Source organism: Leucopleurus acutus (genome assembly GCF_964270905.1).
Source record: "Leucopleurus acutus genome assembly, chromosome: 17".
NCBI classification, from domain to species: domain Eukaryota; kingdom Metazoa; phylum Chordata; class Mammalia; order Artiodactyla; family Delphinidae; genus Leucopleurus; species Leucopleurus acutus.
The window spans coordinates 53,737,205-53,753,921 of record NC_139159.1 but is presented as its reverse complement, the minus strand read 5'-3'; the positions used below and the strand labels follow the sequence as shown (position 1 = coordinate 53,753,921).

General features: G+C 37.3%; 1 protein-coding gene across 2 annotated transcripts in view; it reads left to right on the top strand.

The window, feature by feature from the left end:
• ANGPT1 (angiopoietin 1) overlaps positions 1-16,717 on the top strand; it is a 251,426-nt gene that overhangs the window by 222,141 nt on the left and 12,568 nt on the right. The window lies entirely within an intron of this gene.

Sequence of the window (16,717 nt, the reverse complement as noted above, 5' to 3'; positions counted from 1 at the left end):
AATCGCTAGAATCAGCTAATGCTGCCTCCAGGAAATAATCTAGGGAGATGTCCTGCGATCCCACTGCTGGGGGTCCTCCTAAATGTTGGCCACCACTGAAAAGATGAAGGCTGTATCTTCAATGAAGAAAATATTGGTTATTTTCTATTCTGTGCTATCCTAGGGTAAAATATCCAGAGATATTTCAGTACAGTCATGTACGTGTGTGTTCACACATGTCTATACTCGTGTGTGATGGGGCTAGGGGAAGGGATAGACAGTAGACAGACAAACAGGCAATTATAATGCCATGAACATAAGTGAGTTTGGAGATAAAGACAAGTATGGCATGAATAGGGGGACCTAACCAATTTTAGGGGCTTGGGAAGGCCTCCAAGGGGTAACCTAAGTTGACATAAAAATGACAAATTGGAATTAGCTGAAGAAATAGTTCAAGTTGGAGATTGAAGAGTGAATAGCGTATGTGAAAGCTTGTAAGTGAGACCCAGCATGTCTTGTTAGGCAAACTGCAAGTAGTAAGGTGTTGTTTAAGCACAGAGTGTAAAGGGATAATGATGAAGTATGATGCTAAGAGCAAAGAGGAGAGCCAGGCAACTAGTAATATGTGAGAGACTTAGGACTTAGCCTCTAAGGGCAGCCCATCTGCATAGTCTTTTCTCAAATCCCAATCAATTTTTTTTTCACTCAGTGTTTTTATTACTCTGTTCAATAAATATGAGTAACAACAATGTGCAAGACACATGGGTGAGACAAATCCACAAAACTCAACCCGTATCCTTCAAGAGCTTAACATCTTTCCTGACTTGATTTTCTTTATCCTTTAAGTCTTAGCTCAGACTGTAGAGCTCTGCTTTTTATATTGGGTAAGGAGCCCCTTCTGTGTGCTCTCCCTGTGCTCTGTGCCTACCTTTATCAAAGTCCTTATCACACGGGGTTGTAATGGGCTATTCTTTCTTATTAAACTGCCACCTCTAGGAGGGCAGGGACCTCTCCACAATGCTTGGCATACGTCTGGAAAGGAAGCACTTTCTAATAAATATATGAAAGACACATCAACAAAGGTATCTTTTGTGCATTCAGCAAACACAACTGATTACTATATGACAGTTATTGATATAGATGCTAGAAATTCGGAGATCAAGTCAAATTCCTGCCCTCGGAGGTTTATGGAATAGAATGGAAGCATATGGCAGTTTCCATGTAAGGTTTTTAATAAAGTGCTGTGTCCTTTAGTTTCTTGGATTGTTGCTTGGATGAGATTCATTTCCCTGATCTATTCAACTGCAGTCTCTTCTGTTTATTTATTTTTTACCTGTAAAAGTTAGGCAAAAATTTCTATATTGCATCATGCCAAGCAAATGAAATAAAATAAACACACAGCATACCTTATTCCCTAGGCCAATTAATCCTGGAAAAGGATGCTGTGTTGCTGTCACCAGTAAGTAGTTTGTGGGCTACAAGGACTAGGTACTCTGCCTGCAATTTTGATAGCTGCCACTTGGTGACAGTAAACTTTGATATTTTTAGAACTCACGGTTAAATAACTGAGAGCTTATCAGAAAGTACGAGATTCAGTTAATTATATTTTTTGAGTAAAAAATTTTTAAATAATGAAAATGACAATATAAAATATTGACTACCCTGTAACTAATACCGTGCTTTTTCTGTCTAGATGATCTATTTGTTTTCGAGAGCCTTTACTCATTTCAACCAGAAGCACTTATAAAACCATTTAAAATAATCATGACAAGTGTCAACAAATATCAACATTAAATGCTCAACTATAAATTCTGTGCCGATAGTATCATCATAACAATCAACTTTAACTAATATTAATTGAGCATTTACTCTGTGCCAAATATTTGCAAAGTGCTTTGATATGTCTCTTTTGGTACTAACACTACAAGTGTTAGTACCAAGTGTTTGGTACTAACACTACAAGTGCTTATGCTGGTCTGCTCATTCTCTTTTGAAAGAATCAAAAGTGCTATTTTATTACCTGCCTCAATTAGAAGCTCAGCTAAACACTTGGATAAAGAATAATTTTAGTCTTATTCATTTTTAGGCTGCAAATGAAAAACACTTCTTTTCCCTCACATGTGCTTATGATCAATTCTAGAGAGAATTTTCCAGATCTGAAGATCAGAAGTCATTATATAAACAACTGGAGGTCACAACATTGTTATAAAATAATTATTTTAATGAACTATGCTTTAAAAATAGCAGATGTGTTAAAGATCAAATGAATAGTTCGTACCTGTTTATAATCTGATTTTTAAACTACGCCTAGTATTCTTTCGTAGCAGAATAATTACATCTGAATATTGTATGCTTCTTTAACATCACCCAACCTAGAACACATGCTGATAATTAAAGACATTAAGTCAATATTTCCTTGGCTTGTTAATAAATAATAATTATTAAATATGTAGTCCAATATTCATAATTATTTTATTTCTCTCTTAACTGGATATGGTTTTGCTTTAATTTACATAACTTCACTAAAATTACTCTCTTACAATTCTTTTGAAATCAGAGTCTGCATTCATTCATTTATCCAGCCAGCCAGCCACCAAATTTTTATCATGTTGCTGTTATTTGCCTGGTACTACTCAATTATTTCCAAACTTGAGTGTGCATAAAGTCAACTAAGATGTTTGTCTAAAGTGTAGATTTTTGAATCTCACATCCAGAGATTCTGATCCTGGGATAGAACCTAGGTATCTCAAGCCTACCAAGTATGCCCAGGTGATGCTGATGCAGAAATAACACTTTAATGACACTAAAAGGACACATCATCCTTGCTGGTCTTGTGGAGCTAATAGTCGAAGAGAAGGAAGGAAACATGGGAGGGATAGTTGGCTTAAAGTAAAAGTTTCAGCTGCAGTATGTTTTAGCATGCCTGTTTGGTTTTTTGTTTTGTAGTGTTTTGGTTTTTGATCAAGGAATCATAGACCTTTTCAAAAATTTGCTGGAGCTACGCATCTTCTCCCCAGAATAAATGAACAAGCACAAAATTTTGCTCACATTTATGTATGATTCAGCTCCACAATAAGAACTCTTGGAATTAGGCTATAGTTGGGCACTAAAGAAAAGCGGTGAACTTGGCTGGGGTTGAGGATGGATTGGGGTACATTGGAGGAGACTGAAGGGGACCAGGAAAGGCTTCGTGGAGGAAATTCTTGGTTATTTGTGAAGTATGAGTAAGTTCTCGTGAGGCATATGTGGAGGATGGTGGTAGGAGGGAAGTCTTGAGATTCCAGCCAGAAGGAGCAATGTGGACAAAGACCCAGAGGTGGGAGAGAGCCTGCCTTAGTTAGACAAAAGCAAGTGTCTTGTATGTAGAGGTTCGCTGTGCTACAGAAAACGAAGGCCATATTACATGATAAGGAGTTTGGACTGTGTCTTAAATTAATTGTGGAGAGAAATAAGCACACTGATGATTTTGGTCAACAGAAGAATCTGTTTATGCATGCTGGAGCCTTATTTGCAGAACTTATAGCAACACGTTGTCCAAGTACAACAAGAGAAAGTATTTCCTCTTTGCAAAAAACCTCAGTGTCTCTCAATGGTTTTCAGCATTCTACTCACCCCTTCCTCTTCCTCTATCTTCCCTTAGGGGATCCTGGAAATAAAGGTTCTTGCTGCTTTTTAAACAAATAAAAATGAGAACAGATCTACCTCCCTTGAACTTGTTTACGCACACACACACACAAAAAAATTACCAGTTTCAATCGTAAGTTTTACAAGGTCCTGACTTAATTTTTAGTAAAAAAGCAAACCCATAAACTCTCTGAGATGGCTGTCAGCCTGGTCTTTTAGGCACCAGAAGAGGTCTGGTCAGTGAGCCACTCGCTCGGAACTGATTCTGTCAGCCACACGTGACGCCAAGGGAACTGAAGTAAGTTTAAGGGACTGTGTGTTCTTTACAGGGGTCTTTAGTGCCATGTAATTCATTTGGCACTCATTTTTTTTAATGTATCCTTAGAAAAGGAAGAAATACTAGAAGAACGTTATTTTTATTTAGAACTAAAAACAGAGAATCACCACAGTGTATATTTCTGAACTTTGAGAAGTATGGTTTCATTGTCACAGCTTTCATGAAAATCGTTTGTTTTTTTTTTTTAAATGTACGGAGTAGAGTGTACTCTTTCAGCACTGTGCAAAAGCACTCAGAGACAACAGAGTGTGAGTTCACTATCTTTTTTTTTATGGAGGAAGAATTTATCATGAATTTTGAACAAATGCAATCATCATATCACTGAGAAAAACTGAGAACTGTATTTTACTGGGGTTTTGAAACGAGTCGCTGTTAACAATGTATCGTGTGTCAAGAGTTTGAGAATACCTGGGTGGTTGATAAACTCATTTTCATCAAAGTTCTACATTATATTAATATTTGTAAGTCAAGGAAGAGACATTAAAATATATGTTGTCAAAACTTAGATGAAAAATTTGTGTAAAATTTAAACATGTATAATGAAAGCTAATACTATATAAAACAATCATAATAGAATCAGGGAATAAGTGAAACTGGGTTCTCTGAAGTTTCTCATTATTTGGGGCTTAGGTTTTCTATAACTCTGGAAATGTATCTTTCTTAATCACAACACAGATTCCCATGACCCTTGCTATCTCAGGCATTTTTCACACTTGCACATCTTCCACTAAACATGTTCAAAGTTATCTATCAAATTACATATCTACATCAGGGCTTCCGAAGCTTAAGAAGCAAATAAGGTACTCCTTCTTAAATAATGGTTAGATTAATACACTACACAAATTCTGGGGATTCCCCAATGATTCAATTCCATTTGAGAGCAAATGATGCCAATTAAGGAAGACAGTGTCATAAAGGAAACTTTCAGGAAGTAAAGATGCGAATTAAAGGATAGGTTGGAACGGGTGATCTTTTCAGGGATTTTTCCAAGTACCAATTATGAGTAAAGAAAGGGAAAAAAAATACACGTGCTGCATATATGGAATTTTAAAAAAACGATACTGATGAACCTAGTGGCAGGGCAGGAATAAAGACGCAGACATAGAGAACAGACTTGAGGACACAGTGGGGGAAGGGGAAACTGGGATGAAGTGAGAGAGTAACATTGACATATGTACACTACCAAATGTAAAATGGATGGCTAGTGGGAAGCAGCCGCATAGCACAGGGAGATCAGCTCGGTGCTTTGTGTCCACCTAGAAGGGTGGGATAGGGAGGGTGGGAGGGAGGCTCAAGAGGGAGAGGATATGGGGCTATATGTATCCTTATAGCTGATTCACTTTGTTGTACAACGGAAACCAACACAACATTGTAAAGCAATTATACTCCAATAAAGATATTAAAAAAAAATACACGTGCTGGATTCAGCCAATAAAGCACCCTATTATATGGCAGGAAAATCTTAGGATTCTCAAAAGATTGGAATTTTACTTTATTAAAGAATAAACATTTGAATTAAAGGATTGTTATTCAGGCATCTGGGTTCAAATTAATGTAGACCTTAAATTAGGTAGTCAGTCAGCAAAGGGACTCTGGTTTCTTGTTCTTTGTGCATAGTATTCTGCTTGCTCCATATAAAAATGAGGAAAACTTTCAAAGGAAATGGGGCCTATGGATTTGAGAAAATTGGTCCTTTTCATCTTGAATTTCTCCAGCTTATTGCCTACATACATGTCTTAATTAGCTCCATGTCTATCTCACTGTTTTCATCACTGTCTGTATGCTTATGTATGTCTATCAATGTCGTATACATTTTGCTTGTTTAATTTAGACTTATTCATATAGCTCATGTTTACCGTGCTTCTGTGTAGTTTATAGTTATTGGTTAGGGAAGTTTGGTTTCTTTGTTTAATTTTTTATTAATATTCATAAGTACTCTACACGTGACAGTCTTTTCAAGGCTTTTATGTGTATTACTTCATTTAGTTATCACAACAATATTAGAAGGACATTACTATTATGAGAGTCATTTTACAGATGAGGCAACTGAGGGTCAGAAAGGATAAGAGCTACACTCTAAACCCAGACAATTAAGCTCCAACCTCTGTTCTGTTATACTGTCTCCTGAGTTCTATAGACACACATATGCAAATACAGTGACACAGTCCTACTCTTTAGAAGTTAATGTTGTATATTTTTTTGTGTGTGTGTGGAGATAAAAGGAGGAAAATTTTGGTTGATGACTTTATTGTCAGTTATTTTCTTCATTCATACTTAACTTTGTACCAAACCACCTATATCTTCTTTTTTTTTTTTTTTTTTTGCGATACACGGGCCTCTCACTGTTGTGGCCTCTCCCATTGTGGAGCGCAGGCTCAGCGGCCATGGCTCACGGGCCCAGCCGCTCTGCGGCATGTGGGATCTTCCTGGACTGAGGCACGTACCCGTGTCCCCTGCATCGGCAGGCGGACTCTCAACCACTGCGCCACCAGGGAAGCCCTACCTATATCTTCTTGATCTTTATGTCTCTTTAAGTATCTCTCAATCTCTATCACGTCCTTAATTCTTAATTAGTCAAACTGTATGTTATTAGATCTTTTAATCTTCCTACTTACATCCTCTTTTCTTTTGAAACTTCTTTTGAACTTTTCCTTCTACTTATAGATTCATAACTATGAATGTAGATCATTGTCATACAACTCTCTTGTCGTTGGCATATGTTCGCTCTTTTTTTATAGGTGCACCAACTTTGCTTCATATATTTTCCTATCATTTTCTTACATACTCATTGAAAGGCTATCGCAAATAAGTACATAATCCGTTCACCTATGGACAATGGAGTAACAGAATATATCTCCAACATACAAAAAATAGTGTGGCACATAATGACAGATTTATTTAATACAGCCTCCTCCAACAGAGATCACAGTCCTAAGATTCAGCATTGGAAAACAAGCCCTCTGTCCTCTAACAAAGAAGATGGAGGCTTTGAAACAGATCTTCAAAATGAATGCCCTGTTTCTGGAGGGAACTATGCAATAGAATGGACTCATGTATAGATATATTGGGTTGGTCATAAGGTTTGTTCGTTTTCTTCCATAAGATGGCTCTAGTAGCACTTAGTTGTCTTTGACTTCATTTGAAACAGTTTTGTTAGATTGTATGTGACAGCTGTCATATCAGCGTGCATTTAAAAAAAGACTTAATCAAAACTGAATTTTTGTGTAGCCATTTTAATATTGAAGATGAAAAAAAAGCAACATTTTTGGCATATTATGCTTTATTATTTCAAGAAAGGTAAAAACGGGGCCGAAACGCAAAAAAGATTTGTGCAATGTGTGAAGAAGGTGCTATGACTGATTGAACACGTCAAAAGTGGTTTGCAAAGTTTTGTGCTGGAGATTTCTTGCCGGCCGATGCTCCACAGTCGGGTAGACCAGTTGAACTTGACAGTGATCAAATCGAGACATTAATTGAGAACAATCAATGTTATACCATGAGGGAGATAGCTGACATCCTCAAAATATCCAAATCAAGTGTTGAAAATCATTTGCACCAGCTTGGTTATGTTCATCACTTTGCTGTTTGTGTTCCACATAAGTTAAGCGAAAAAAACCTTCTTGACCATATTTCTGCATGCGATTCTCTACTTAAACATAACAAAAGCCCTCCGTTTTTAAAACAAATTGTGATGGGCGATGAAAAGTGGATACTGTACAATAATGTGGAATGGAAGAGATTGTGGGGCAAGTGAAATGAACCACAACCAACCACACCAAAGGCCGGTCTTCATCCAAAGAAGGTGATGTTGTGTATATGGTGGGATTGGAAGGGAGTCCTCTATTATGAGCTCCTTCCGGAAAACCAAGCAATTAATTCCAACAGGTTAGACCAACTGAAAGCAGCACTCAACGAAAAGCATCAGGAATTAGTTAACGGAAAACACATAATCTTCCATCAGGATAACACAAGACCGCATATTTCTTTGGTGACCAGGCAAAAACTGTTACAACTTGGCTGGGAAGTTCTGAATCCTTCGCCATATTCACCAGACATTGCACCTTCGGATTTCCATTTTTTTCGGTCTTTAAAAAATTCTCTTAAGGGAAAAAAATTCAGTTCCCTGGAAGACTGTAAGAGGCACCTGGAACAGGTCTTTGCTCAAAAAGATAAAAAGTTTTGGGAAGATGGAATTATGAAGTTGCCTGAAAAATGGCAGAAGGTAGTGGAACAAAAGGGTGAATACGTTGTTCAATAAAGTTCTTGGTGAAAATGAAAAATGTGTCTTTTGTTTTTACTTAAAAACTGAAGTCACTCTTGGGCCAACCCAATAGATCCCTTTGTCAAACTTGATGGTCTCACTTCTCATATTTGCTTTAATAGATCATTCCATGAGCTGTTTCTTCAAATGTCTGGTGGCAACCACAAACTCATTCCATCCTTATTAAAAGTGTCCCACTGTATGATTTGAGCAGACCATTAGGTCATTAGTACTGGACAAATTTCAAATCAGGAAAAAAATGCCCATGGGACTTGAATTGTAAAACATAATTGTATTATTGGAGTTAAAATGTTACTACATATAAAGAATCTCTTGAGATGAGTAAAACTTAAATTCTAAACAATTTGAACGCTTATTTCATAACTGACTCAATAAATACTTATTTAATGCCTGTCATGTATATTATACATGGAGTTTACAAAGACGGCTAAGAGATGAAGACTTCTCATCAAACGCTTACAGTCTGATGTGGAAGAAAAGGCACATTTATAAAGAGAAATACTACGATAGGCAAAATGAGATATGCCACAAGAGAAGCAATTTATCTGTGCAATGAAAATTTGTAGAAGAAAGAAGAGAAAAGGCTTCCCACATAATATTTTGTCTTGAAAGATTGTTGATTTTGGACTTGGGAGAAAGGGATCAGTTCAGTAAAGCTCTCGTCATTTATAAGCCCAGGATACACTTGCACAGTCCTGAATTAAAGAGAATAAAATGTTTATCTTGAAGATGTTATTTTGAAAACAATTAGAAAACATTGTTTAACTAGAGATAAGTTTACTATATTAGGAAAGGCTAATATAGAGTTCGTCTTCCCTTGTGCTAAGATAAAATTTATATTCTTGCCTTTATCTCAAGGCTTCCAGCCTTAGTAATTCCCACCGTAGAACTCTGTACTTAACAAAAAGGACATTTTATGAAAATAAATAATTTCCCGCTTCAAATGCTAATAGAAAAAAAGGAATAAAAATCTATCTTAAATGCTTGGTATCTAAATAAGTTCATTGTCTGCCTTTTCACTTGACATTCCCAGCACATTCAAATGACTCATGAATCTCCTTTATTTCTTATCTTTTTTGATCTTAGATAACCTCAATTTAATTGTGCCGTGAATTTCACAGCCCTTTTATTGGAAATATCCTCCTCATCCCTTCCCTAAAGTCCATGTCTTCCACAGCCTCCCAAACTAATCTTTTCCACTAAACGTTTTGAGCAGTTTAGCATCTCCTGAATTTTTCCCTTGCCCTTTTTCCTACAATACTAATTGTTTGTATACCTCCCTATGACCTCTTCATAACAGCAAACAAATGCCTAATCTTGCTAGAAGTCTACAGTAAGGCAAACACTGTTTTCTCTCTATATAGTTTGACAAGAGAAATATTGTCTTTACGTTCAGCAAAAGATGTCACCTATATCATTTAAACTCAGTGCTAAAAGACATGCTGTGATATCACTCTTTGCTGGTGCCCAGCCCTTTTAGTAGGGTGGGGGAAGGGCAGGGAGGATGGTTACTGTAGAGACAGCCCTGGAGCAGCAACCAGAAGACATAACAGTGTTGGGAAACTCCGTCAGATTGAGTCATTGCTACCAGGCTCTGAAAGAGAATCATGGGGGTTATTTTGCATTTTCTTCAAGTGATTGTGAAAAAGACAAACTAGTTCCATATGGTGGCAGGGAGAGAGCTCAGAGCCAAAATAAAAATCTGCTCAGCTTGTCAGTATGTGAGACCTTAAAGTTCAGATATCTAAGAGTCTGTCTACTGTTTAAAAGAGCTGAGGCCAAACTTCAATTTGTCAAACATACAACTCCCACTGCCTTGGATAATGAAAGAGACTCCCCCCACCCCCACCCCGAACACAGTGAAGATGTAAAAATGTGAGAAGTATAGCCATCTCTTAAGTCGACAAAATTAGTGAGAAACTAGATGCCTGGGATTGGGCTGCCTATTTTAAAGAAAATAAAGTTATAGAATCACTTGTATGATACAGAGGTATATTTTGAAACCTACTCTTCCATAATAGAGTGCACTGTTGTCCTACATTCATTAAGAAATGTGATTTAGTCTTTCTAGTTACTGAAGTTTCTGTAAGTGAAAGAAAAGGAGTAACTATATTTTCATCAAGAATGACTAGAAAATCATGACCAGTTTCAGTATGCATGTGTTTCATTTTCCCTTCAGATGCTAATTGAAAAAATTAAAAAGCTGACATTCTTTAAAGTCACTGACGAATTGGTACTCATAATTGTTTCCCCCCCCCCCTTAATTAGGAAAAATGGTTTGAAAAGGATAAATGCCATGATTCTATTTTGTGGCTGCCTTTTTGGTCACAGTTAATGGTATTTTTTGGAGTTTCTGTGCTGTTGTTATTTTGGGGTTGGTGGTTGTTGTTTAGGCATCCTTCATGTTTTTGTTCCTAAGCCAGATACTTTGCTCTGTAATAACATTTGGTTTTTATCTCCCAACACATCATCCTTCATGTAAGCCACATCTACACTGGCTGAACATAAGAAATAAATGTCCAAGATTCTCATGGTGTTATTTTGGGGGAAGCATTCTCTCCAGTGACCCACACTTTAAGTCCTTTTCACTATAGTCATATGCAAAGCTGACTTTGCCCCTTCTGTGTATTGACTTCTCTTTTGTAAAGTGATGTTCCATTATCAGAATAGAGAAAGTCATGGATAGTTAATTATACATATTTTAGAAATTAACCAGAACCATTAATAAAAAGAACCACATAAATATTCTGTTTGAGCCTCAATTCAAATAAGTTTTCTTATCTAATTCGAAAAAATACTTGGCATTAGTGAATGGCCAGCTCTTAGTCTGTCCCTATCGGATAACCAGCTACAGTTGTTGGCTTTGGGTCAGTAATTGCTATTCTGTGCTAGGTAAGAAAGAATGAGCCCCTTAACTGTGCAGAGGACCTATCCTTGACTACACTGTTACTCCCAGAATCCTTGTGGGATTCCACAGAAGCATAATTGGGCTCATCTGTAAATTGCTTAAACTAGTGTTGAGAAAAATTATTTTTAAGAAATGCCATCTCTATTTCCCAGTGGAAGAGAACAACTCTTCCTTAGAAGAGCATAAGCAGCTCCCTGCAACATGTTAAGGATATAAACATAGAAGGGGTGAATACTACTGTATATAAATTACACGTTCTACTCAGTCTTGTATGGTGAAAAAATCCACTGTTCCTCAAAATACTGGTCTCCTCTACTTTTTTTTTTTACTGAGATATAATTGACAGATAACATTATATTAGTTTCAGGTGTACAGCATAATGATTTAATATATGCATATATGTATATATTGCAAAATAATCACCACAATAAGTCTAGTTAGCATCCATCACCACACATAGTTAAATTTTTTTTCCTTGAGGTGAAACTTTTCAGATCTATTCTCCTAGCAACTTACCAATATACAACACAGTATTATTAATTATAATCACCATGTTGTACATTGCATTCCCAGGATTTATTTATTTTGTAACTGGAAGTTCGTACCTTTTGACCACCTACACCCATTTTGCCCACCCTTCACTTCTACTTTTATATCATTGCAACCAATATGTTGTGGTATTTACATTGCACTATCTTGGGACTCTCTATGCTTCTGCTTCTTGTTTTCAAGATCCCTAATCTGGGCAGGCCTTTAAGGAAATATTTTACACCTTATTTGGCTTTTATTTTTTTTCAAAATAATTTTGGCTGAAGAATTTACCATAAGCATATTTTCATTTTGAATTTGTTCTCTGATATCAGTTGGGTATGCACACAATACAAATAAGTCATTCAATAAAACATAAGAACTAATAAGAAGACATAAGTTTTCTTCATTTATTCTACTCGCATAATATATCAGACATGTTTTCATATTCTGGAGTCTCTGAGAAAATGAGAACAAAAACAGAACTGGAAAGATCAAGAAGGGTGTATGTGTCTGTGTAATTTTTAATTATTTCAGTTGGTTGACAAGGAAATGGGATGTTGAGTACCTAGCTAAATGAGATGCAAAAACTATCCTTCTGAAAATATGGCCCAGGTATATTTTGGTTATTAGGATTATTGATATTTGGGTCTGATTTTACTTGCTACCTTCAGCCTACTGAAAATTGATTATACCCATCATTAGTTCACATCCATAATTTCTTTATTCAGTGAATGTTGAGCCTTTCCTCAGTATCAGATGCTGTTTGTTCTAGATTCTGGTGATTCAGAGTTGAGTAAGACACAGCTTATGCCTCAAAGAGCTCACAGTTTATTATGAGAGAAGACAAGTAAAAAAACAACTAAAATAAAGCACACTAAGTTTCATCATAAAGGTATCCATGTGATGTTCTTTGAGATCATACTTGAAATGAATCTTAAAGGATGAGTAGGAATTCAGCAGTTAGAAAGTCCTTCCAGGGAAGGGCCTTCCTGGGAAAGGGGACAGAGGAATGAGAATGTGATGCTTTGAGAGAACAAGTGTTTGGTAAGCCTGGATCATTATGTATGTGTGCAGGAAGTAAGAGATGGGAGGTGTGGGGTTGGTGTGGGAGGAAGTAAACAAGGGCTAGATCTTCAGAGTCCTCATAAACCACAATAAGGAACTTGGACTGTATCTTTCATCTGCTGGGAGAACAACTGAGGGCTTTTAACCAGAGCAGAGGAATGACGATGAGAGGCATGTTTTGAATGAGCCACATGGAGAATGGATTTTAGAGGGAAGTGGAAGGAGCTAAGCTCAAGACATTGAGACCAGTTGTGAGACTTTTTTAATACTACAGAGAAGAGCTGCCAGGACTAGACGACTGACCTTCAAGTCTTGATTAAGTGGATCTGGAAAAATGTCTCCTTTTACTCACAGACCCTAACATACATTGTTGATGAGTTCTGTACTGGTGAAGGTCAGGACAAAACATTGTAGATGTTTCTTCTACAATTTATTCTAACCCTACCGTACATACTTGCATACATATTTAGAGATATGTAAAGGCACCCTTAAACCTGTGACAATTGATGGTATAGTCATACAATAGCTGCCAGATTATGTTGGAGAAGAATATGTAATGACATGGAAACATAGTCATAAAATCATGTATAAAAACACTGTTAAAAAGCATGTGAAGTATGATTCCATCTGTTTATACATGAGAAGAAACTGTTTTAAAGGGTACAAAATTGACATAAGCGATTACTTCTAGAGTGGTAAATGAGATGGGCCTGTGGGCAGAAACTTTACTGGCACTGTTCAAAATGTTTATAGAATATGATCAGGTATTACATGTATACTTAAATATAAATAATATTTGAAGAGGAAAAAAAACAAGGAAAAGACTAAGTGTACATAAACCATAATGTCAAGAGTAGTTATATTTGGAGATGAGATTTGGGTTACTTTTTATTTTCTTTTTGCTTTTCTCTACCTCCTAAATTTATAATTATGCATTCCTGTTGCCTTGGTAACACAAAGAAACCATTGTAAATTATGAAGCTTGAATTATAACCCTCATATAAAAGTATAAACTATATTCAGCACATAGCAGTCACTCAGTTAATATCAACTCAACATTTGTGCTAAATTACCTGCAAAATACAGTGTAGAAAATCACTGTGTCCTGGAAAGTCTATCCCCATTAGTGAGCTTAAAGCTACTGCAGGGAAAATGGTATTGACTTACCTTAAGTCAATAAGAAGGAAAGTCATCACAGTTTATAGAGAATCCAAGAATCAGAGTTGGAATTAGCATCCCTCTTGCAAAAGTGCCTGTGGGCTAAATTTACCCACTCCCAGTGGAGAGGGAGATTTCAGGCCAGCAGAGTCATAGCTACTTAATTTTGAAATCATTCATCTTCCCCCAGACTCTGATTCTGTGTTCACCAAGCAAGCAACTTTCTGATTATAATTTGGCTTTCTATGTGAAACTCCCTCTAAGGAGACCATGAGACTGGGCCCTTTATTTTGACTGTAAATGGAGACCTGACATAAGTCCCCCTTAGTTTTGCAAGTGTATGTCTGTCTCTGAGAGGCTGAGAAAGTTATCAAATTATAACTGCAGACCAGATCTAGAAGGTGGTGAATTCACCCAGGTAACATGTCCTAGGACTCCCTTTGGTAACCTCTCACCTTACTTTGCCCTGTTGAAATCCACCTCCACATGGGCTGCCTACAACGTAAAATGTGAATTCCCAGTTAGAAATTCTACAGTTTTGCATCACCAGTGACTTTTAGCCTGACTCTCAGAGTTTTAAAATGTAAGCTTGGGGCTTCCCTGGTGGCGCAGTGGTTGAGAGTCCGCCTGCCAATGCAGGGGACACAGGTTCGTGCCCTGGTCTGGGAAGATCCCGCATGCCGCAGAGCGGCTAGGCCCATGAGCCATGGCCGCTGAGCCTGCACATCCGGAGCCTGTGCTCCGCAACAGGAGAGGCCACAACAGTGAGAGGCCCGCATACAGCAAAAAAATTTTTAAAATATGTATATATATATAAGCTTGTATTTGATAGTTCATTAGACGCTTTCTTCAGCCTTCTGTTAACTACAAGTTCTATTAATTATTGAAACCAGTAAAACTTGAGTAGGGTTTAATTGTATATTTTGCTCTGGCTAAAAAAACCTCTGCAGAATATGTGTGAAATATTTTGGCACAATTATACAACAGTACTGTTATTTGCTAAAAACATTATCAACCTCACAGAATAATAATGGGACATATACTTAGGTGCAAACACAAGTCAAATATGTACATATGGAAAAAATATATATATATATATCTTCAAATATTAATTAATCTTTATTATTTCTGTTTAATAGTAATGTAGAATTTTGTTCAGAGCTGGCCTGGGTCCTAGTAGTGTCTCGCTCATACAGAGATTTAATCACCCATTGTCTATACAGTGGATAGGATTCATAAATGAGACTCAGGCACAGAAGTGGTAACACACATGGATTTGAAGGGAATATTGCTAGATAATTTTGATGAATGAGAACCGAGGAGTTTTAGGTGGAGTTAGAGAGAGGGGTAGATCTCAGTCAGAGAAGACTTTGAATATGAAACTGAGGCTACTGACAATCTTAGTTTAGCTATTCTGAGCCCTGACGAGACAGTGAAGGACCTGAGCAAGTTTGCATTTGTTCAGAGTGCCCAGATGGATATGAAAGCAGCATATGGGATCCATAGGGAATGAGCAGACGTTAGGGAACTACATTAGGCAACTATTGTGATTTGTTCACTAGTTTCTGAATTCTAGACCAATATTCTTCAAAATGTTCTCCTTGGACAGTCTGCAAGGAGTAATCTGAGGTACTAGTTGAAAATACAAATTCCTCAGCCTAGTGAATAGGTCTTTTTCACAAGTGACCAGATGATTTGATATACGGGCAACTGTTAGAGAGTCCCTGATCTAGGTTAATGTAAATTTTATATAAGAAATGTTTCTAGGGCTTCCCTGGTGGCACAGTGGTTGGGAGTCCGCCTGCCGATGCAGGGAACACGGGTTCGTGCCCCAGTCTGGGAGGATCCCACATGCCGCGGAGCGGCTGGGCCCGTGAGCCATGGCCACTGAGCCTGCGCGTCCGGAGCCTGTGCTTCTCAACGGGAGAGGCCACAACAGTGAGAGGCCTACGTACCGCAAAAAAAAAAAAAAACAGAAATGTTTCTAGAGAGTAAAGCAGGGTCTTTGAAGAATGCCATTTTTGAGGTTAAACAGTTGGGGTTTTGAACTTAGTTTTAGGAATACCACCAGAATGTAGGTCCCTCGAGGGCATGGCTTTCTGTCTGTTTTGTTTGCTGATATATCTTAAGTGCTTAGAACAATTTCTGGTATATAGTATGTGCTTAAGAAATATTTGTTCAGTGAATACATAATGACTAATAAGAGCTTGGATTTTAAAGTCAACCATAGTGAAATTCCAGCTTATTTAGCCTCTCTGAGCCTTGGTATGCAAAATTTTGATATTGATACCTGAGTCACGGATTTAATATAAAAATTAAATTAAATAACAGCCGGAAAGCATTTAGCAGAACGCTTGGCACAGAGTAAGTCCTCCTTTAGCACATCATCAATATTCAATATTAACACAGTGATATATGCTATAGTGACACTCTACAGGGCATTTTTTGTTTAGAGATCAATACTTGTAGTAATAAAATAAACTCATATTCCTTTTGTGGATCCTACATGATCAGAAAACCATATGAGTTTAAGTATGCATAGTAAAATAAACATCAAGCACACAAGCCACAGAGAATTTTACCTAGATGTAGTTTGATGTCCTTCCTTCCTTCCTTCCTTCCTTCCTTCTTGCCTTCCTTCCTTCATTCTCTTCCCCCCCAACCCCTTCTCTCTCTTTCTTTCTGTTCAGGGGGCTTTGGTCTTATACCAGTTTGTTGGAAGGGCTGAATTCAGAGAAGGGAGAAACTGATGAACAAGGCGAACATTCAGCAAACCAGTCTTCTGGGTTCTGTTACTCTGTTGAATGGCTTATCTTTCTTTTTTTTTTAACTT